Genomic DNA, 23547 nt, shown 5'->3' with positions numbered 1-23547 from the left:
CAGAGAGTCAGAAGCCCCCACAGTCAGGAGCTAGGAGTCATGTGGGAGGCCTCAAGGGCCATGGATCTTGGCACAGGGAGAGCCAGGAATCTGCTTCTTGAGTTCCAAGAAATAAGATGTGGGGCAGACACTGTAGTAAAGCCACTGAGGCCATGTACTCCTGGATGCCAACTTTGACCAACAGAAGGAGAAGCCTGTGATCACCAAACTACAAGGCTTCACTTTCCCGGCCTTTTGTTTTGCTGTAAAATGGGTGATCCTGTCTACCTCTGAGGACTTAATGACAGCCTGTGAATAGAGACTGGCAGATTGCTGGACTGTGATAGATCCTCAGTAATGTTAGTTCTTGAGGTGGGTAACTGATGTCTTTGCCCAATCAACCTCCACTCTCCCCGTGTCTTGGTAACAATATCCAGATTTTCCTTTAAAGAATCCCCTTCTTCCATGTGTTTTGGGTGGGATTAACTCTCCATCTAAATCCTACATGGATGCATGAGCCAATCAGAGTGCAGCATCCGTGATTGGATCCGGGATTGGTCCATCACCAGGCCAGGTTAATGAGAGCCCATCTGGACTTTTGCAGAAACTGTCAATGAACTGTCTCTACTGGGTCCGCGAATCCTGGAGCAGTCAGCATTCATCTTGGCCCTCCAAGCATACGGCCCACCTAAAGAAAGCTGAGCTTAGAAATGGGGATGAAATCGTTTAAGTTCCTGGATCCCACTATGCCTGAAGCTAAACTACTACTAGTATTTTCAGTTATATGAACTAATAACCCCCCTATATCTTTGAGCTAATTTGAGTTTGGTTTCTATATAGACCTTACAGCTATAAGGGCACTGAGTAGTTCAATTCCTTTTGTCTCCTTCTCCATGGAAAGACGGGATAGGATGGGTTAAACCTGAAAGTTAAGTGGACAGGTAGTGAACATGGAGCTGGAGGATTCTCCCTCCACCCTGTAGAGATAAGGAGGTGAGTTCAAGAAGAATCTGGAGACTCTAAGCCCTCATCTCCCTGCTGGAGGTGGAGGTCTGCCTGATCTGTGTATCCACCATGCGAATGTCCGTGTCTTAACACCAACCTCTGTCCAGGAGCCTGAATTCTGTAAAGCTGGTGCTTTTGGGTAGTTCTCCGTAACCTCTCTGTCGTGTTTTCTGTATTCCTGTCCTCAGTAGCTCCTGGCTTCTAAACAGACAGAATTATGTACCTCTACGAATAAGTATTGGGGTTTAAAAATCATCCCACAAGAAAAGTTGAGTGAACCAAACAAACCAGAGCAGACTTGATGATAGGACCAGAGACAAACCCAACGGAGAAAGAGGAGAATGTGAGGCCCAGGAATTTCATTCAAAACAATAATAGAAGCATCTTATACAGCCTTGAGTTGTAAAGGCTGGAAGGGAAAGGAGGATTCGACAAGAGAAGGGGAATGAGTTTGTTGCAAAGTGGGCAGATTTCAAGAAAGAGGAAGGAGTCCTCAGTGGTGCTGACACCTTCGGTCCTCAGCCCCCGAGTTCATCCTCAGGGCCCATCCTGGGTAAGCTGGAAATGTAAGTGGAGGTTACTGCCCTAACCTGTGCTTCCCTCAAAGCAGACTCTGTGACAGGATTGAGGCGCCGGTACTTGCTTTGGGCAGTGGTCCCAGGTAGCATGAGGAGGGACGGCCAGCAAGAGATGGTTCATGAGTGGGTCACCAATGCCCGCCACTGAGGCTCAAGCCTGCCGGGGCCGCCTGAGAGACTGGATCACACTTCAGAATGTCCACTGAGAGACAGGGAAGTGGCAGTGTTTGCCACCACTCTGCCCTTCATTCATTGAGTGTCTCGGTGGGGGCAAGTCCCCAGGACTTGCAGGCAGAGAACACCCTCAGGCGGAGCAATGCGGGAAGCCAGGGAAGTGTGCGTCTGTACAGGAGCAGCCCCAGGGTGTGGGATGCGGGAGGACAACAGCCGGGACTAAAGCACCCCCTGGCTCTGCTTGATCTCTTGACTGCTGTCCCCCAGGATTCCCACTCTCTCCATTTCCTCTCCCCTCAACCATGCATCTTCTCCTAGGCTGGTTTTCTTAAAGCATTAGTCTCTCTCATCCTCGTCAAAACTTGCCCCTCTAGTGTTCCATTCTGGCAAGCATCCTGCTCGCCAAGGTGCACTACGTGATAAACCAGGGGTTCAAACTTCTCAACAAGTCTTACACAGAACCATCCTAGCAAAGGAAATGGGTGAAAGTGGAGCTGGTTGTGGAAGGCTCAGTGCCCCACTTCCTTGGCCTCATGCCTGCCCTTTGCTCATCTCAGTAGTGCCCATCTCCATCTCAGCATCCTTTTTGGGAATGGCAAATCAGTCCCCACTGAACTTTTGATTTCAACAGGAAAGAAAAACATTTACAGCATTTTAGATGGGTCAGAGGAGAAAATGAAGGCGAGAAAAGGAAACCGAGGGTCTAAGTTCCCAGCCAAGCCAGAGTAGGGTGAGCAGCCTTGGACACTGCAACATCCAAAATGACACCTCCCCTCTGGTTGGTCATGATGGGCACCTTGTGGGGTCCAGCATTTCATGGGACTTGGTGAGCCACAAGCATGTCTCATGTGCAGGCACTAACTGTAATGAGCTCATCTAATCTTAGCCACTCTCCAAGTAGTGATTGCTGACTACAGAGAAGGACAGTTCCCTCAGAGAAGTTGCAACTTAGTCCAGCTCCTCCTTGTAGAAGGTAGAGGAATGAGGCCTAGCTGGTTGTCTTTTCTCTGTTATGCTTTATGTGATGGGTTGTCCTTAAGATGGAGCCAACAATTCTTCCCATCCCTATAGGTCATATGGCTCTTTCCATTCACAGGTGGAGTCTATTTTCCTCCCCCTTAAACCTGGGCTGGTTTGTCACTTACTCTGACCAGCACAATGAAACAGAAATGATGCTGGGTCAATGCCAGGCCTAACTGTTAAGAGATCTGGGAGTTTCTGCTTTGGCCCCCTTGGGACCGGGCTGCCATGTTGTAAGGAGGTACAGGATGTCCTGGTAGAGAGAGAAGTCGTGTGAGGAGGCCCTGGAGGATTAGAAGCCACCTGGAGTGCAGAGACTTCAGACTCATGAGAGGGCCTATCTTGGGTCTCCCAGCCCCTTCCAGCTGAACACAGGAGTGGTCACAGCCAACATGATGCAGAACAGAAAAAGCACCCAGCCAACCCTCAGAAAGGTGAGATTGTTGTTTAAAGTTAATAATTTGCTTTAATTTAATAATAAATTGCTGTTTTAAGTGACTACATTCTGGAGTGGTTTGTTAGACAGCAACGGAGTTTCTGTCTTTTTTCATTGAAAATTAACTTTTTGTGGCAAATGGTCATCCACAAAGGTTCTCAAAGTTAGGAACAACTGGGTTATGTTCTTCCTGGAGCAATGACAGTCATCAGAATTGGAAACAGGAAAGGCCCGATTTTAGACCCTCGTTTTCTGAGAGAACCATCATGAGCTCAACTCCCCATTCTAGCTGGATTTTATTGGGGTTAACAGCAGACTGAGCTCAGAGCCAGGAATTTTCAATGCAAATTCTTCCACTTTTGATGGATTGGGACACAGCCTACATTCTATTTTGAGACACACTTGTGTTTTCTGAGAAGAGCTTGGTTTATCATGTGAGATTTTGCTTCAGTGGCTGTCCTTATGCTGATGCAGTGTGAAGAGAAAGAATTGGCTGGAAACATCGTAGAAAGATCTAGATGTGGTTTTGCTTTGCTAAGGGGCTGTATTTTAGGCCCTGGCAAAGGCAAGTAACTTAACAGATGCCTTGTGGATAAAAATCCTGCTGAAGAAAGATGTTTGGAAACGTGAGAATGGAACATGGGTTTTCTCAGAATGTGGGTAGCTCACCTTTCTGTTCCTTTTCTCTTTTGAGACTTCCTTCTATCTTTATGTTTTTTGCACATATATAGGTGCCATGTTTGAGTTCCCTAAACCAACTTTTATTTTGGGGCAGGAGAACTGAACCAGGAGTAGTTGGCAAAAGCATTTCCCAGGCATCAGATTATTTACATGTTGGATTTTCCTATGATCATTTCCTGGCCCCCGAAAGCCTCTTGGAGACTCGGGTGGAAGCACAGAGCCTCAGACGTACGCTCATTCTCATTTCCTCCAGGAGCCGATAGGTGGTGGTAACAGGCAGGCAGAGAGGCATGTGCTGACACCAGTGGTTCGATCTGGTTTTGCATATAACAGAAGTGGCTACGCGATTTAAGGCAAAGACTCCATTTAGAGAGCACTTTAAGTCCGCATGGATGTGATACAGACACTAGCTTCTCCAAACAGCCTGCTTAGCACAGATTTCATTTTCCAAGAATCCCCTTTACCTAGAATACCTATCTATCTCCCACATGGGCACACATTCATAGAAGTCAGGCTGCATCTGAGCACCTACCACATGGCGTGCAACCTTCAGGGGTTGGTGGTCCTTGGCTTGGCAGGGGCTAGCTCTTCCTGAGCTTATGGTCCAAGCTCAGAGGGTGGAGGGGTGGAGGCGCAAATACTCAAAGAGCCAAATGGTATAATCACAGACACAAGCAATCCCGTAAGCAGTGCAAGGATACCTGCAAGGATATTTGAGGAAAACTGGATGAGGCAGGGATTTGGAGAGAGGCTGGGCTGCTCAGGCAAGGTTTGGAATCTGGGGAGAATTCAGAAGAAGGAACCTGATTTGGTGGGAGGAGGAGCTGTGAGGTGGGAGGAAGACAGGAGTGCCAGCATGACGGACTTTGATTTGATTCGGCGGAAGATGAGAGATTTCAGGCCAAAGGGGCTAGTTGATGGGGGATAGTGATGGGGAGCTGATGGGGAGAAACACCCACTTGGTGTGTTTCTGGTGCATTATATGATGGGGTATCAGGAGAGGCAGCCATTTCAGCGGTGAGAATCTGAACATCACCAGGAAACCAGATTCAGAGGCACTCACCGGGCTTGACTTGCCTGACATGTTCCATCCCACATTCTTGTTCCTGAATAAACACTTTTTGGCCCTCCAGAACTTTCCTTTTTCTTTCTTTTTGAGGAAGATTAGCCCTGAGCTAACATCCGTGCCCATCTTCCCCTACTTTTTTATATGTGAGACACCTGCCACAGCATGGCTTGACAAATGGTGCCATGTCCGCACCCAGGATCCGAACCAGTGAACCCTGGGCCGCCGAAGCGGAACGCGCGAACTCAACCACTGCGCCACCAGGCTGGCCCCTGGCCCTCCGGAACTTTCTAGACTAAGGTCTTTATCAGTAAAGGTGGTACCACAAAGACTGCGTAATAGTCTCTGGAGGAGCTCCCCCAGCTTGCTGCCTTCACAGCAGGTGTTCTGTAAGCGTTTGTTTGGTGTGATTTACACAGAACGTTACCTGGACTGAGGGGCCAGAAAGGTCCTCATCTGGGGAAAAGGATTTCTTTTTAGGAACAATGTCTTTCAAATATTTTTGACCACAATTCACATTAGAAATACATTCTACAATGTGATCCAATATACACATTATATTCATAATTGAAATAAAAGAGTCATGAAATAATTTTCATTGTATTATCTCTTATTTTGTTAAAAAAAATTCTGGTAGTGGCACAGCACTGATTTGATGAACCCAGCAATCTGACAAACACTGATGGCACTGGAACTGAGTTTTCCTTCTCACGATGTGTGTCCTTCTCTCCAGCCAAGACACCTGCGGGTTGCCTTCCAAAATCAGAAGCTTCTCACAGCTTCGGAGACCCTCATTAAACTGCTTGTTGTGATGATTTAACTAGGGGCTGGACAAAGTTTAGCTTTGCAACCTCTATAAGAAAGAGCAGTGCTAAGCAGATTGAAAGAACACAGTGAATACTAAGACAAAGCGAGTGACAGAGAACTTAGACGCGTTGATTCGACTTGCTCACATGTTGTTGATTGATTACTCGTTTAGGATTAATTGCTTTGCTTGCTTCCTTTGAGCAGGTCTTGCCCTCATCTCACAACTGCATTTTAGAGTCAGGTCAAGGAGCAGGCAGTATGGTGGACAGCAGGCTTGTGGTGTAGGTGCCGTGAACACTTACCGAGGGACTCGTGGCTCACAGGTCCTGTGATCCCTCTGGGTGTCTTCCAGCAAAACTATTCAAAAGCTGGACCTCCAGCTTTCCAACACTGAGGTTGGATCTCAGCTCCTCACTTAGCTGTGCGACCTTGTATATATTAAGTTTTCTGTGCCTCGGTTTCCTCACCTGTGCATGGGTAATAATAACAGTACTACCCTACAGTATTATTGAGAAGATTGGTGAGATAATGCAACACATTGAGCACAGTGCCCGGGCCAGGTGTCACCTGTCAGTACCGCACAGGGCTCCTGAGCTCCCTGCTTGACAATATCTTTTTATTAGCCTGCTCCCAGCAATAGTCCAGAAGCGCTAATAAAAACATATTTCTTTATTAAAAGAACGTATAAATCTAAGCTTTTTACAAATCTGACAGGCTTTTCCCCCAATAGACTGGTTTTTTGGTTCTTATTACATATGCTATTTCAAAAAAATTCTGCTTGTTAATAACTCAACTCGTGCGAAGCTAATCCAGAGTTAGTTAAATGGATAGAGAAGTGCAATCAATGCAGGTCACTAAGTTTAGTTACTAGGTCACTATACGATCCTTTCAAAAAAAATATTGGTCAGGTTACAGCGTCAGGAAGATTCTAAATTATTACTTAATAGTGATCGTTTTCTTGAACTACATAAGAATAGACTAGACAAGAAAAAAAATCGCACACATAAAAAAGATCAATGTAGTTTTTACCCAGATAACATCACACGGAAAAAGTTACTCTGAGATGTTTATATCAAGCAACATTATCAAACATGCTGACACATTTTCTATCTCCAGATGTGGCATTTTCTCTCTGAAATACTGCCCCGTTGTGACCATGTGAAAGTCTGACGTAAAAATACCCAAATACTCCCGTCTTTCCTAAAATTGCAAGAACACCAGTTTTTTCTTTCTCCTTATCCTCTCTGGGCCAGTTTTGTACTATCCTTAAAACTGCCAGCACTAAACCTGTCATATGATGTTGTCGTGTTTTGTTCCATCAGCATTTTTTCATGTGAGTTAGCTAAAACCAACAGCCTTTTGTCTACTTTGAGCGTGCAAGGACAAGACTTTTGGAGGAGCTTGGGCAAGCGCTGTGCAGGGACTTAAATTTCAGCTTCATGTGGGTGACTGTTGAAGGCTCCCTGTCAGTCAGCCCAGGTCAGCTGGGAACAGGGGAAGAGGTGGGGGAAGGAAAGAGTTCTCATCTCCTGAAAACACAATGAGAGGTGGGGCTGAGGGGGAGGATGCGAGAAAGAAAGCCAGAAAGGAGACTCTTCTGGCCTAACAGGGCCCCAAGAATGCAGTGTTCCTTGCCAAGACCCCTGGGACTCAGGCAATCACAGCATGTGCGGATCCCACAGGCGCCCAGTGTAGGGCCTCCACTTGGGTTATCTGGGAGTACAGGAATAACTTGCCTCTTGTGTGATGCTCTGCTTAAGCCTACTGGGATTCTTTTTCTGTGGTTCACTATGGTGATATCCAGACTGCTAGGGTGGTAGGCGCTGGGCCTGGGAGCTTCGAGGCATCATGTTTCTTCCCTCTCTCTCACATCTGCTAGAGGTGATCAGTTACTTCCTGAGCATCTTGCAAACCTGTCCCCCTGCCTCATTTTCATGCTGAGTCTAGGCCCACACTGTTCTTTACTTGCAGTTGTCTTGTCTTTGATGCCTCTATTTCCTATGTCACCTCTCCAACTTGTACTCTCTCCTGGCATCATAATATTGTCCTAAAAAGAAACTCTGAACATGTCGCTGTTATAAGCTCATTATCCCTCAGTGGGCAGCCATCACCATGGGGATAATGTTCCAACTCCCTAGTAGGGCGTGTGAGGCCTTTGCTGCCTGCCAACCCCCGCCCGCTGTTCCCAGCCGCACTTCCCCTGCTACAACATACACACCTGTTCTTAATAAGGCCATGTTTCCGTTCTTCCATATATGCTACTTCTCCTCCAGGGAATGTACCTGGTAACCAGTCCCACGCTCCATTCCATTTTGTCCTGTGACAAAATCTTACTTATACCTAGCACAAATATCACTTATGTTGACACTTCTCTGATCCCTGCTCACTCCAGGCCCAACATCCACGTGGTAGAGTTGGGGCCTCCATCTCTCTTATACAGGCACTTAAGGAAACAATTATCTTATTAGTTTGTTTTTTTGACCTGCTAACTGACTGAAATCCTTCAGGGCAGGCCCTGATGTGTTTCTGATTCCCTGGTGCTCAGATGAAGCCCAGCATATGAGTCCTCAGTAAATCTTTCAGTACAGAATATCATCTTTTGCTTATTATTGTAACCCAACACCGCCTGGCATAGAGTAGGCACTCCATAAATATTCACTGAGTGAACGAATGAATGAATGAAAGAATGAGTGAACCAGCTGCATTACTTTTGTAGAGCTTTACTTTTGGCAAATGAATTTTCAGAGTCCATTTGTCCTTCTCTCACCCCATTCTCTCCCAGGCTAATGACAATCACAATTACAAAACATTGCTGAAAGAAATTAAAGAAGATGTAAATAAGGAGAAAGTCATCTTGTGTTTATGGATTGGAAAATTTAACATTGTTTAGGTATCAATACTATCCAAAGCAATCTACAGTTTCAATGCAATTCTTGTTACAGCCCCAATGACATGTTTGCAGAAATGGAAAACTCATCCTAAAATTCATATGGCATTTCAAGGGATCCGGAATAGTCATAACAATCTTGAAAGAGAATGACAAAGCTGGAGGACTCACACCTCCTAATTTCAAACATCACAAAGCATTACAGTGCAGTACTGGCATAAGGACAGACATATTGACCAATGGAATAGAAGAGAGTCCAGCAACGAACCCTCATATCAACAAAGGTGCCAAGACCATTCAATTGGGAAAGAAAAATCTTTTCAACAAACGGTGCTGAGAAAACTGGATAGCTACATGCAAAAGAATGAGGTTGGACCCTGCGCAACATTATATGCAAAATTTAACTCAAAATAGATCAAAGACCTGAATTTAAGAGCCCAAATTATAAGATTCTTAGAAGAAAACATAGGAGAAAATTATATGGCCTTGGATTTGGCAATGGTTTCTTAAAAATGACATCAAAAGCACAGATAGCAAATGAAAAAACAGAAAAATGGGACTTCATCAAAATGAAAAACTTTTATGCAACTTAAGACACTATCAAGTGACACCAGGGAAGATGACACTAGGAATCTGTCTCTCCACCAAGGCAACTACTGCAGTGGCAGAAACCGTCAGGAATCTATTTTGGAATTTTGGAGTCTATTTGAAGGCTTGTGGGTTCCAGGGGAAGGCTTGAATGGTAAATGTTGGTCAACTTCAGTCAATTTCAGTTCTTAGCTAGTAGCTACCACTCAGCCCCACGGCAGGCAGCCATGCACTTGTTCCTAGAACAGCTTGCTTGTGGCTTGCAGGAGCTAGGCTGGGAAATAAGGACCTGGTCCTCCAAATATCAGGAATCTCTGTTCTGGTCACTGATTGCTACCTACTTGTGATTGTGGAAGTGTAGACACAGAGGCAGGCCACCAATGTTGCAACCCCACCTCCATTGTTGCAGTCTCCTTTAGCTGAAGTGGCTTCCAGGTAATTGAAAGGGTCAGTGCTTATGTTCTCTTTTTCCCTCCCCTTTGCACCCAGATATTTAAGGATTTGGACAATTGAAAGCAGCCTTATATATGGGGGGGGGGTTTTAGAAAATCACTACACGTGCCCAGGGAAAGGCACAGACTCAGAAAAGACCTAAGAAGACCTTCAGTGTACACTTCAGGTTGGTTCTCATCACAGAGCCAACTCACAACATTCAAAGAAACAAAATAAAACCAAACCAAACCAAAAGCAAAAATTTACAAACCTCAGCAAACTCTGGGAAAGAGGGGAATCTGATTTCATAGTTATCCCATTATAAGATCCAAATGTCCATTTTTAAACAAAAAAATCACATGGCACACAAAGAAATGGGAAAGTATACCCTTTTCAGAAGACGTCCCTGAGGAAGACCAGACAGTGGACTTATTAGACAAGGCCTTTAAAGCAAGTGTCTTAAAGATGCTCAAAGAGATGGGGGTGGTCACAGATAAAGCCAAGAAAATGATGTATGAGCAAAATGGAAATATCAGTGAAGAGACAGAAAATATAAAAAGGAAATTCTTGAGGTAAAAACTACAATAATGAAACAAAAAAGTTACTAGAGGGATTCAAAAGTATATTTCACCAAGGAGAGGAAAGAATCAGTGAACTTGAAGATAGATAAATTGAAATTCTTGGGTTGGAGAAACAGAAAGAAAAAAAACTGAAGAAAAGTGAACAGAGCCTAAGAGACCTGTGGGACATCATCAAGCAGATGAACATACACATTGTGAGGGTTCTAGAATGAGAAGAAAAGGAGAAAGGGGCAGAGAGATTATTTGAATATTCATGGCTGGAAATTTCCCAAATTTGATGAAAGACATGAATGTAAACACCCAAAAAGCTCAACAAACTCCAAGTGTGATAAACTCAGAGATCCACACCAAGATACATTATAATAAAACTGTATATAATATAACAAAAGCCAAGGACAATGATATAACAAAAGCGAAAGACAAAGAAAGAATCTTAAAAGGTGCAAGAGAAGTGACATCATACAGAAAGGATCCTCAATAATGTTATCAGCAGATATCTCATCAGAAACCTTGGGAGCCAGAAGGCAGTGAGCTGATATATTCAAAGTGCTGAAAGAAAAAAATAGTCAACTGAGAATCTTATATCCAGCAAAACTGTCCTTCAAAAAATGAGGGAGAAACTAAGATATTCTCAGATACACAAAAGTTGAGGGAGTTCATTACCACTAGACTTGCCCTACAGGAAATGCTTAAAGGGAGTCCTTCGGGTTGAAATGAAAGGACGTGAGACAGTAACTCAAAGCTCTTGAAGAAACAAAGATATTCAGTAAAGGAAAAAACATGGGAAAGCATAAAAGTTAGCATTATTATACTTTTGGTTTGTAACTCTGCTTTTTGTTTTCAATGTGATTTAAGAGACTAATGCAAAAAATATAATTATTAATCTATGTTTTTTGGACACACAATGCATAAAGGTGTAATTTACTGAATCAATAATCGCAAGGAGGTGAGGAGAGAGCTGTATAGGAGCAGAGTTCTTGTAAGCTATTGAAATTAAGCTGGTATAAATCCAAATTAGAGTATTAAAACTTTAGAATGTTAGATGTAATCTCCATGGTAGCCATGAAGAAAATAACTATAGAATATACAGAAAAGGAAATGAGAAGGGAGCTGAAATGTCTCACTACAAAAATCAACTAAACACAAAAGAAGATAGCAGTGCAGGAAATGACGGGAAAAAAGCTATAAGGTATAAAGAAAACAGATATCAAAATGGCAGAAGTAAGTCCTGCCTTATCAGTAATTACTTTAAATGTCAATAGATTGAACTCCCCAAGCAAAAGACGTAGATTTAGCTAAGTGGAAAAAACCCCAACAAGATCCAACTATACGCTGTCTATAAGAGACTCACTTTAGATCCAAAGACACAAACAGTTTGGAAGTGAAAGGGTGGAAAAAGACTCCATGCAAATGGTGACCAGAAAAGAGAGTGGGTGGCCATACTATATAAGACAAAGTAGACTTTAAATCAAAAAACTTTACAAGAGACAAAAAAGGACATTATATATTAATAAAAGGCTCAATAGAGAAATAAGATAAAACAATGATAAACTTTACATATCTAATAAAAAGTATGTATCTAATCATAAGAAACAAAGTTGACAGAACTGAAGAGAGAAACAGTTCTACAGTAATAACTGAAGTCTTCAATACCCCACTCTTAATAATTGATTAAAAAATACCAGATAGAAGACAAGGAAATAGAAGATTGACAAACACAGTAAACCAACAGATTTAACAGTCCTATAGAATACTCTACCCAAAAACAACAGACTACACATTCTTCTCATGTGCACACAGGACATTCTCCAGATTAGACCATATGTCAGTCTGCAAATCAAGTCTCAATAGATTTTAAGAGATAGATGTACAAAGTATATTCTATGACTGCAATGGGGTGAAGTTAGACATTAATAACAGAAGGAAAACTGGAAAATTCACAAATTTGTGTAAATTAAGCAGCACACTCATAAACAACTGTTAGATCAAAGAAGAAATCACAAAGGAAATTAGAAAATAGAGACAAATGACAAAGAAAATACAACATGTCAAAACCTATGGGATGCAGTGAAAGCAATGCTGGGAGGGAAATTTATAGCTATAAACACTCACATTCAGAAAGAAGAAAGAGGGTCAGCCTGGTGGTGTAATGGTTGGGTTCACACGCTCCACTTTGATGGGCCTGGGGTTTGCAGTTTGGATCCTGGGCGCCGGTCTATACACCACTCATGAAGCCATGCTGTGGCGGTGTCTCACATACAAAATAGAGGAAGATTAGCACAGATTTGAGCTCAGGGACAATCTTTCTCACCAAAAAGAAGAAGAAGAAGAAGAAGAAAGATCTGAAATCAACAACTTAACTCTAGGAACTAGAAAAAGGAAAACAAACTAAATCTAAAACTAGCAGAAGGAAGGAAATAATAAAGATTATAGAGAGATAAATAGAGAAGGGAAAAGCAATAGAGAAAATGAACAAAACACAAAGTTGATTCTTTGAAATGATTAACAAAACTGATAAATCTTAGATTGGCTAAGAAAAAAGGAGAAAAGACTCAAATTACTAAAATCAGAAATGAAAGTGGAATGTTACTACTGATTCTACAGAATAAAATGGATTATAAGAGAGTAATATGAACAAATGCATGCCAACAAATTGGACAAGCTCGATGAAATGGACAAGTTTTTAGAACTACAAAAACTGCTGAGAGTGACTCACGAAGAAAAAGAAAATCCTAATACATACATAGCTAGTAAGGATGTTAAATCAGAAACTCCTGAGAGAGAAAATCCCTGGTCTTGATGACCTCACTGGTGAATTCTACCAAATATTTAAAGAACTAATACCAATCCTTTGCAAAAATTGAAGGAGGGAATACCTCCCAACTCATTCTATGAGGGCTGCATTACCCTGAGACCAAAGCCAGACAAAGACACTACAAGAAAAGAAAACTACAGATAAATATCCCTTATGAACATTAGTACAAAAATTCTCAACAAAATACCAGCAAACTGAATTCATCAGCGTGTTAAAAGTGACCAAGTGAGATTTGTTGCTAGAATGCAAATATAGTTTAACATACAAAATTGATCGCTGCAATACAGCACCAATAATATACTATTAACAGAATAAAGGGAAAAAACTCCACATGATCATCTCAATTGATGCCGAAAAATCGTTTCACAAAATTCAATACCCTTTTTTGATAAAAAACAGTTAATAAACGAGGAATCAAGGAAACCACCTCAGCATAATAAAGGCATATATGAAAAACTCATAGCTAACATCATACTTAATGGTAAAAGACTGAAAGTTTTTCTTCTCAAATCAAGAACGAGACAAAGATGCCTGCTTCCACCACTTGTACTCAACATAGTATTGAAAGTTCTAGATGGAGCAAATAGGCAAGAAAAAGTATTAAAAGACATCCACATTGGAAAGGAAGAAGTAAAATTATTCCTGCTCACAGATGACATGATCTTACACATATAAAATCCTAAGGATTCTACAAAAGACTGTTAGAACTAACAAACAAATTCAGCAGATTAGTAGGATATAAAAATACACAAAAAGCAGTCGTGTTTCTATGCACTAACAGTGAAAAATCCAAAAGTAAAATTAATAAAACAATTCCATTTACAATAGCATCAAAACGAATAAAATATTTAGGAATTAATTAACCAAGAAAGTGAAAGACTTGTACATTGTAAACTATAAAACATTGCCGAAAGAAATTAAAGAAGACATAAATAAATGGGAAAACATACATTTCTGTGTGCATGAATCAGAAAACTTAATATTAAGGTGTTAATACTACCCAATGCAATCTACAGATAAAATGCAATTCCTATCAAAATCTCAAACATATTTTCGCAGAAATAGAAAAATCCATCCTAAAATTCATATGGAATCTCAAGAGACCCTGAATAGCCAAAATAATCTTGAAAAAGAACAAAAACGGAGGTCTCACACGTCCTGATTTCCAAATTTACTACAAAGCCACAGTAATCAAAATGGTGTGGTACTGGCATAGGTTAGACATAAAGAGACCAGAAATAACTCTCATATAGATGGTCAAATGATTTTCAATAACGTTGACAAGACTACTTGATGGGAAAGAACAGTCTTCTCAACAAACGGTGCTGGGAAAACTGGATATCCACATGTAAAAGAATGAAGTTGGACCTTTAAATAACACCACACAAAAAATTAACTCAAAATGGATCAAAGACCTAAACATATGAGGAAACTATAGAGGAAAAGCTTCATTGACATTGGATTTGACAATGATTTTCTCATATATGACACCAAAGGCATAGGCAACAAAAGAAAAAAAAGACAAACTGGACTTCATCAAATTTAAAAACTTTTGTACATCAAAGGACAGTATCAACAGAGTGAAAAGGCAACCCCCAGAATGAGAGAAAATATTTGCAAATCTCCTATCCGATAAGGGAGAGATATCCAGAATAGAGAACTCCAAAAACTCAACAACAACACACAACGCAATTCAAAAACGGGGAAAAGACTTGAATAGATATTTCCCAAAATAAGATGTATAGATGGCCAATAAGCAGATGGAAATAGGCTCAACATCACTAGTTATCAGGGAAATGCAAATTAAAACTACAATGAGCTACAACTTCACAGTCAACTAGGAAGACGGTAATACAAAAAAAGGAAAATAACAAATGTTGACACAGATGTAGAGAAATTGGAACCCTTCCACATTGCTGGTAGGGCTGTAAAATGATGCAGCTGACGTGGAAAACCGTTTGGTGGTTCCTCAAAAAGCTAAATATGGAATTTCCATTTGATCTAGCAATTTCACTCCTAGAAATATACTCAAGAGAATTGAAAACAGGGACTTGAACAGATACTTGTAAACAATGTTCATAGCAGAATTGTTCACAATATCCAAAAGATGGAAACAACTCATTTGTCCAAGTGTCCACTGACAAATGAATGGATAAACAAAATGTTGTATATTCATACAACGGAATATTATTGAGCCATAAAAACAAATGAAGTTCTGACACTTGCTACAAGATGTTTGAACCTTGAAAATGTTATGTAAGTGAAATAAGCCAGACAATAGAAGGACAAATATTGTATGATTCCACTGATATCATGTACCTAAAATAAGCAAATTCTTAGAGACAGAAAGTAGATTAGAGGTTATCAGAGGATGAGGGGGCGCAGGGAATGAGGAATTATTGTTTACTGGGTACAGAGTTTCTTTGAGATGATGAAAAAGTTTTGGAATGGATAGTGGTGATGGTTGAGTACATTGTAACTATAATTAATGTCACCAAATTGTACACTGAGAAAACGGTTAAAATGGAAAATTTTAATTTTACATATATTTATCACAATTAAAAAGTAGTAAAAAAACATAAAAAACATCCCCCTCTACACACAAAAAATAAGTGATTAAAAATCTAGAAAAATATAGAGGCGAATATTTGTCTGATCTCTGAATGGGACAGGTCATTGAAAGGATAACTGCAATAAGAGGCTGATAAGGAAAACGAACATTAGGTTGTCTAAGAATAAGTTTAAACCTCTTTATTCTCCAAAACCACATATAAACAAAATGAAAATGCTGATGAGAAGACATTGAAAATTCTATAACTATTTGGCAAAGGATTAATCCTTATACTATGTATATACTATACTATAAACTATACCATATAATTTAATAAAAATCACACTACACCCCCCAGAATTCATAGGGATAAAAATAGGCTAAACTCACTAAAGAGAAACCACAGGTGTTTGATAAACATTTTATACTATTCCACCTCCTTGGTAAACAAAATAAACATTTTAAGAAATAAAAAATGAAATAAGATTGCCTACCAATTATCATGAGACTATCCAGGACTGGTGAAAGATTGCAAATTTCTCCAACAATTTTTTTAAAGATTTTATTTGTTTTTCCTTTTTCTCCCCAAAGTCCCCAGGTACATAGTTGTGTATTCTTAGTTGTGGGTCCTTCTAGTTGTGGTATGCGGGATGCCGCCTCAGCGTGGCTCGATGAGCAGCACCGTGTCCTCGCCCAGGATTCGAACGGACGAAACCCTGGGCCGCCTGCAGTGGAGCGCGCGAACTTAACCACTCAGCCACAGGGCCGGCCCCTCTCCAACAATTTTTGAATGTGTTTCGACCAGTATGTCCAAAAAAACGTTCACACTCTTTGAAAGGGTAATTTCACTTCTAGGAATGTAGCTTAAGAAATATTTTCCTAACTGCAGAAAATGTTTTAGGAACAATTATATTCATTTCAGCACTACTTAAAATTGTGAAAAATTGGCAACAGGTTGAATAATGGGGGAATATTTTGGAAAAATACAGTTCACCGTGTTCAAGAAAAAAGCTAGAAATAAAGTTAGATACTGCATAGGGTCACAATGAACTACAAAACGTGCATAGAAACACACCAAAATGTTCACGGCTGTTGGTTGTTGGTGGAGACACTTCGGCTATTTTTTCTCTTTTCTCTTTTACTTCCTAAATAGTCTGTAATGAACTCTGTTACTTTTGTAATGAAGAAAAGAACTTAAACCGTAGTATTATACAATTAAAAAATGACTTAGAACGAGAGTATCTGAAACGGTAGTATTTATCTTTACCCCCTTGTGGAGAATAAAATCAAAGCAATCTTTTTCATAATTAAGTTGAAAACATTTGGGGAAAAAATGGAAATCCTGATAGAATAAGAGAATCTGAAATTTTCTATTTCAAGAGACCTGGCTTCTAGCTTTTCTAGATTCACCGGTGGGCAACAGTCATTACTACTGTTGCTGTAGGCTCAATTGTTTAGCCTCATAATGTGTGACCTTAGTTGCCTGGGTCTCATATTCATGCCATAAATATTGATTGACTTGGACTCTGTGATTTGGACTGCTAACAGAGGGAAAAAGAGAAGTTTATTAATAACAGCTCCTATTTATTGAGTGCTTACATGCATGCTGGGGGTGTTACAACTCCACCAAGTGGGCGCCACGGATCCCTCTTTACAAGGGAGGTAACCAAAGGCCAGAGAGGGCCTTGCTCCAGGTCCCATAGCTACAGAGCAGCGGACTTTGTCTTTAGCCCAGGCAGTCTTTCAGATTGCACCATGCAGTCCTGTTTCCCAAGCAGTACCCTGTGATGGCATTCCGGGTGGGACACAGATGCCTCACCCCGTGACTGATCTTGCTGTGGATTATGTCCCAGACTTGACCTTGCTCCCTCCCCCGGGCGTGCATTTACACTAATGGCCCTCCCACCTCCAAAGTATGAATATGCCAGCTCGACAAAACACCCAGATCCCCAAGAAGGGCAAAGAACAGGCAGCTTTTCTCGCCATGCACGCTGGTCTGTCAGGTTTGCTTTGGTGCCCAGATCCTATCTAGGTCTTGAACCTCTCCTGAGGGAGGGCTGTTGACAGAAAAGTGTGGAAGGATAACATGCTTGTCAGCGAAGTCATCCAGGGCTCTGCTGGCAGCCCAGTTTCTGTGGGGTAAAGAGATGCAGCATTTGGTCCATGTGCACACAAAGCAACCCACAGGCCCAGCCTTTCCGGCTCTGCAACAGCTTAATCAGACGGCAAGTCACTAAGGTGTTAAAACGTTTCAGAGGAACTCAGACAACTCAGCCCTCAGGTACCTCATCTTATAACATTTGCATGATGGGCCAGAACTAAATAATTTCTAAGTTTTCTCACAGCTAAAGCATTCATGATTTTGTTTGCATAAGACTTGGAAAAACATTTATAATTTAATGTTAAGAGAAAGCCAAGGATATAAAACTGTATTCCCAGGATGATCCCAAATAGATTTAAAATAAATTATATTTGCATAGGAAAAAGGCTGGAAGAGAAATTCTAAAAATATTTACAGCATGCGATCACAGAAGATGTAAATTTTCTTCTTATTTCTCCCATGGGTCTGCATGAAGCGAAGATTGTGAAATAATAAACATTCTCAACAGCAGCATCTTAGAGCAAAAAATGCTGATGCAGCAATGAAGGATGGCTGTCTGATCCAGCGTGCCAGGGAAGGCTACAGCGCCAGCACAGACGCTCACGATTTCCAAGATGTAATGGACCTGAGAGAAGGTGAGCTCGGGGCAGGCCATCAGAGTCTCCAGGAACAATAGATCTCCAGCTTACATCAAATAAAACTGAGTAATAAAGGGATATATTTCTACTAAGAATTGTGGGAAAATGTCCAATAGATATTCAATGCAAAAACTAAGTCACAAAACAGCATGCATAAAAAAACTACTGCATTTATGTAAAAATTATGCTAGTGTATTCTTGGAAAAAATATGTAGAAAAAAATATATACCCAAGAGTGGTTATCTTTCACTTTCTAAGTCATACATTTTTCAAATGTTTGATTTCTTAATGCATTATTTCCTAATCAGAAAACGTATATGAAATTAAGATTTATTGTTTATGTTTTTTCTGTACTGGCCTGATGTTGCTGCTACGGAGAGCTAAATGTACTGAGCGCTCGTCTCTGTGCGAGGCACTGTATTAAGAGCTTTACCTGCGTCATCCCATTGTGTTCTCACAGGAGAGGTAGGTAAATGGTCTTCATTTTACAAATGAGGAAAATGAGGCTTGGACAGGTTAAATAAAGACAGAAGTTTCACCCATTTATTCAGCCAACACTCATTCTTTCATTCGGTGAGTAGTTATTGATTCCCACGCACTGTCTGGGGTTCTGGAGATACGGCAGCAAACAAGTCAGGAAAGTCCCACTGTAGTTGGGGGACACACTGAGCAAGCAGATCAATCCATACTGTGTTTCAGGCAGTGATTTGTGCCGTGAGGAAGGGGAGAGAATCATGGGGATTGGGGGTAGGTTCAGATAGCAATGGTTGCCTAGCCAGCATCCATTCTCCATTTATACAACTGAATTTTGTTAAGGTAGCAAAACAGATCAGTGGAGGTGAATCCTCCTTCCCCCAGAGAAAGAAGTATGATTCGTTTAAGGCTAGCATGAGAATTCCAATCTCCTTTCTAGTGATTGGTTTAGGAGTAGCTATTTGACTAAGATCCAGCCAAAGAGATGTGATGGGGAAGTCTGGTGTGTTGGCTTCTATGGAAGCTTCTCCTCCCTCCTTCACTGATTAAAGAAAAGGGTCTGAGGAGCAGTCTCTGCCTTGAAAGACCTGTACCTCCTGCCTTGAACATGCTTGTAAAAGGATGTGGAGGCTGGAGCTATGGCAGCCATCTGGTGATCATGTATCAAGATTTAGGAGAATAAAAAGGCAGCCTATTGGGATGGCAGAGCAGAGAGTTGGAAAGAGCCTGGTTTCTGAGGGTATTGCTGAACTACCAAATCAGAGTGGAAACTACGCACCTCCAGCCCTCTTATTAATTGAGTTATTAAGTGTCTGTACTGTTTAAGCTGTTACTTGCAGCTGAATGTAAGCCAACTAATACAAGAAGTTATTTTAGATAGAGTGTTAGGGCAGGGGTCTCTGAGCGTGTGACACTTGGATGATGAGAAGTGAGCCATGTGAAAATATGGGGGAAGAACATTCTCAGCAGATGCAACATCAAGGACAGAGCTGGTTTGTCCAGGATAGCAAGAAGGAAGACCAGTGTGGCTGGGGCGCAGGAAGGTAAGGGGCAAGACTGGCATGGTGAGAGTGAGAGTGGGGAGAAGCAGGGTTGGAGAGGCAGCGTGGAGCAGATCCCAAGGCTTGGGCCTTCCTCTGGGTCTGACTGACTCTAAGTGCAGCGGGAAGGCCCTGGCAGGTTCTGAGCATGGCAACACAATGTCATTTACAGTTTAAAAAGCCGGCTCCAGGTGTGGTCTTGGGCCAGTTAGGAGTGTTGCTGTGGTCCACGTGGGAGAGACGATACTGGCCTGGACCAGAGTGGCAGCCGTGGAGGCGAGGAGCAGTGGTCAGAGTCAGGACATGTTCTGAAGGCAGAATCACTTGGACTGGTTGATGGATTGGACATGGCAGTGAGGGGAAGAGAGGAATCAAGACTGCCCCCTAGGCTCTGTGCCCGAGCCACTGGGGGAGTGGTGGTGCCATGTTCCGAGAGGGGGAGCCTCCAGAAAGGATAGAGTTAGGGTCTAGCTCTACTTTTATACAAGAGAGTGTCATGTGGCCTCCACAAACAGTAGATTTATTTAAAATGACATGTTCGCTTGGGACCCTCCCTAGCATTTGCTTATTGATCCTATTTAATCTCCGTTGAGTCAGATCCTGCTGTTTACTCTGTGAGCCAGGCCAGCAGCCTAGAAGAGCCGGAGCTTCCTCTGCTGTCCTGTTCATCAAAGCTCTGCTTCCTTCTCCAGGGTGTGGCCTCTGTGCGGTGGGGATGCCTACAGGGCAGGAAACTGCTCGCACAGCCCAGATTCAAACCCGTTCACAGGTCAACAGCCAGAAGTCACAGGCTCCTCAAAGATGTTTGCTTACAAAGGGCTTGTTTCAGATACCACCTCGTCCAGAAAAATCTCATCTGAGTCACCATCAAGTTCTTCTAAGAATCTGCAAACTACTCCTGGCCACAAGGAAACCCCAACACAGGCAAAGCATAGGAAAGTGAATACTTTTTCCAGAAAAATTGAGAAAACCTCAATGTAGATCACTCAGGCAGAAGAGGATTTATTTGCACCAGAATGTTCCACATGGTCTCCAGTATTCTCCATACAGGTTCCTCGTAGCGCAAGACTCTAGTGTATTTTCATCTCCTTTCTCTTTCATTTCTCTCTGTTATAAGCTCCCAGTCTGTTGAATCTAGTTAGTAAACCGTGTATCTTTTCACTCACTTAACTATAGTGAGCATCTTTCCACGTTGATAAACACCGGTGCTAGCACTATAACATGACATTTATTGAGTACACGCTTTATGTCAATTCCTCTGCCAACCATTTTCAGCACTGTCTTATTGACTTCCTGCCCAAACCCTATGAAGATGTCGTGATTGTCTTCATCTTATGGATGAGGAAACCGAGGCAGAAAGAAATTAATGAACTCACCAAGGCCACACAGCTTGTGAGTGGAAGAGGTGTAATTTGAAGGCAGGCAGTATGATTTTGGAGCCTGCATTTCTAATCAGTATTATTTTACCCCCTAAATATGCTACATCCTTTCCGTGCAATTGTATCATATTCTGTTGTAGATGCACCACAATTTGTTTCACCAACAGCGTGATGTTGCACACTTTGGTTGGTTGCAGTTTTCACTACTACAAACTGTGTTGCAATGAATGTCCTCGTGGTCAAATCTTACAGGTTGCGGGTGATCCTTTCCTTAGGACAGACTGATAATCTGCCTTCCCTGTGTCCATTTCTTTTCTTTTTTTTTTTCAAGATTTTATTTTTTCCTTTTTCTCCCCATAGCCCCCCGGTACATAGTTGTATATTCTTCGTTGTGGGTCCTTCTAGTTGTGGCATGTGGGACGTTGCCTCAGCGTGGTTTGATGAGCAGTGCCATGTCCACGCCCAGGATTCGAACCAATGAAACACTGGGCCGCCTGCAGCGGAGCGCGCGAACTTAACCACTCGGCCACGGGGCCAGCCCCGCTGTGTCCATTTCTATGGCCTTGACACGCAGTACCAAACTGTTCTTCAGAAAGGTGGTACACCCCCATCGCCTTGTAAAAAAGTTCCTTCTGCTCTCCAGCCTCAACACTGGGTCTCAGCCATTTCTTAACTATTGTTGATATTATAGGAAAATAATGCTGTCTTATTGTTTTAATCTGCGAGTTATAACATCCCATTGTGCATCTGCTATATCTCTCAGGTTTGTTTCCTGCTAACACCCTTTGACCTCTGGAGTTTGTCTTTTCTTATAGATTGTAGAGCTCTTTATGTATGTCTTAGGTTTTGGAAATTAATACATTTAGTAAGTATATCTAATAGAAAGAAAAAAGGAGACTTACTCTACGTTCCGCATGACATCTTACATCTTGTTTTTCTTCAACACTGATAATAAACTATAAGAAATTATTCATGTGCCCAGAGGATGTAAACATATCCATTTTAACTAAAAGTCACTTGGAAGCATTCCTCTTCTCCAGAAGAAGTCCCCACCGTCTCTTCTTGCTCTTCCGTCTCAGAGACAGGGGAGATGTCAGAGCAGAGTGCCAAAGCCCACTCAGTAGTGGGCCGTGTGATCAGGAATCCGGCCTGAGCAGCCTCCAGGCCAACTTTTGGTAAGTCAAAAGGGTCCAGGCCAAGTGTGTGAGTTCTGGACATGACTCAAATGTGGAGTATTCTTGCATTTATTTATACTTATTTTCCCTTTTCTATGATGTTGGCGTTATCCTTGATAATGCCACAGTTCTAAGGTGAAATTTCAGTGGAGCTAAACTTGAACAGTTCAGTATCATACAATCAATTAATATAGCTTTCATTTCTAAGTGACCTAGGTCTGCCAGCATGATCAACCCTGGGTGGGTCAAGAGACCGGCTGGTCCAGTAGCTCATGAGGGCTGGTCACACACTAGCGATAGGGTTCTGGGAATGCAGAGCTTAGGTGAGGTGGGCTGAGTGGGACCAATGGCTCGATGCTTGAACCTCAGGCTTTTCAGAGAAGGCTGGCCCCCCACCTGTGCCTGGAGAGCCCTTAGGTCCCTTGCTCCCACCTGTCACAGGAGGGTTCCTCAGGAAACTGACTCTGAGATGGAGTGTAGCATGCAGGATGTTATTAAGGAGCACCCCTGGGATCACCACCTGTAGCAGGGTGGAGAAGAAAGCAGGAGTGGGCAGAGGGAGAAGTGGAGCTGTGACTTAGGTCCAAGGACAGCATCTGCTAGCCCCACAGGGAGCTCTGCAGCAAAATGGCTCTTCCGTGTTGTCCTGAGTTGGTCAAGATGACCATGTCACTGGACATGGGACAGCCTGGGAAGGGGTGTGGGTATGGGCCGGGCTGCTCTCTGACCCAGACCCAAGTCACAGTGTCCACCACACCCTCTCCTTTCTCTCTGCTTCTCCTTCCCCCCTAGGTCTTGTTCCTGTAGCTGTTCTCCATTTCAAAGACATCTCTGCTTGACCTCTGCGCTCTTTCCTCCTTTCTGCTTTGAATATGTCTTCACTTTGACATCATCTCAACCCCTTCCCACCTGGTTTTTCCTTTTACTCTACTGAAAATATTTCCCCAAATCACCAAAAGTACAGCAACCATGCCCACATCCCCCCGCCCACCTCTGACTTCAGCTGCAGCTGGAGTCAACCATCCCTCACACTTCACAGCCTCCCATCTCCAGGGTTGTCTGCAGTTCCCAGCTTTTCTGCCTCCAGGTTCTCTCCAGGGTCAACAGGAAGGCTGTGACTCCACGCCTTGCCCTCCTTTG

This window comes from Equus przewalskii, chromosome 21 (assembly GCF_037783145.1).
Source record: "Equus przewalskii isolate Varuska chromosome 21, EquPr2, whole genome shotgun sequence".
Classification (NCBI taxonomy): domain Eukaryota; kingdom Metazoa; phylum Chordata; class Mammalia; order Perissodactyla; family Equidae; genus Equus; species Equus przewalskii.
This window is presented reverse-complemented; position numbering follows the sequence as displayed.